Source organism: Pseudophryne corroboree, chromosome 1, assembly GCF_028390025.1.
Source record: "Pseudophryne corroboree isolate aPseCor3 chromosome 1, aPseCor3.hap2, whole genome shotgun sequence".
In the NCBI taxonomy this organism is placed as follows: Eukaryota; Metazoa; Chordata; class Amphibia; order Anura; family Myobatrachidae; genus Pseudophryne; species Pseudophryne corroboree.
In genome coordinates this window covers 181,733,154-181,733,909 of record NC_086444.1, presented here as the reverse complement: position 1 = coordinate 181,733,909, position 756 = coordinate 181,733,154, and the positions used below count along the sequence as shown (strand labels likewise).

The 756-nt window shown below is 47.2% G+C and overlaps 1 pseudogene; it reads left to right on the top strand.

Moving 5' to 3' along the window:
* The first annotated feature begins 646 nt into the window (after positions 1 to 646).
* Positions 647 to 756, top strand: part of LOC134953999 (5S ribosomal RNA) — a 119-nt pseudogene continuing 9 nt past the window's right edge.

The following is a 756-nucleotide window of genomic DNA, read 5'->3' as shown; positions in this document are numbered from 1 at the left end:
GCAACGTATGCAGGTATCTACACCCAAATAGGAAAACCTTCACAGATGTGGGAAAAAACAAGGAGTATAAAATCAAAGATTACATGAACTGCAATACCCAGTCAGTCATATACCTCCTGGAATGTGACTGCGGCAAACAATACATCGGGAAGACCAAAAGACCCCTTCAGTTACGGATACAAGAGCATGTGAGGAACATCAAGAACAAAGTGGAAAGCCATGCAGTCTCCAAACACTTCACTGTGACACACAACTCCAATCCGGAGGCGTTAACATTTAAAGCCATCGAACTGGTGAAATTGGGGGACAGAGGAGGTGATCTTGCCAACAAGCTTTCACGCTGAGAGATGTATTGGATTTTCCGGTTACAGACATTACAACCGAAGGGTTTCAATGACAACTACGAGATCGCCCCCTTCTTAAGAAAAATGGAAGTACCCTCTGTAGCTGTATTACTGCGTACCCTACACATTCCTGCCTGTACCCCCTGCCCAAATACCCCCCCTCCTCTCCCAGCCCCCTTCTTCCCCCCCCCCCCACCCACGTATCACTCACCATCCCATACTACCTCTATGCACTCTGTTGGAGATAAAGATTCACTAAGTTTACAGTGGTTTTTGGAGTTTCAACCAAGAAGGTACAACGTCGATACAGTCATACCACGCTGAAAATGCCCAAATACGTCCGATCTTGGAAGCTAAGCAGTGTTGGGCCTGATCAGTACCAGTGTGGGGGACCACCAGGGAAGATCAGGTA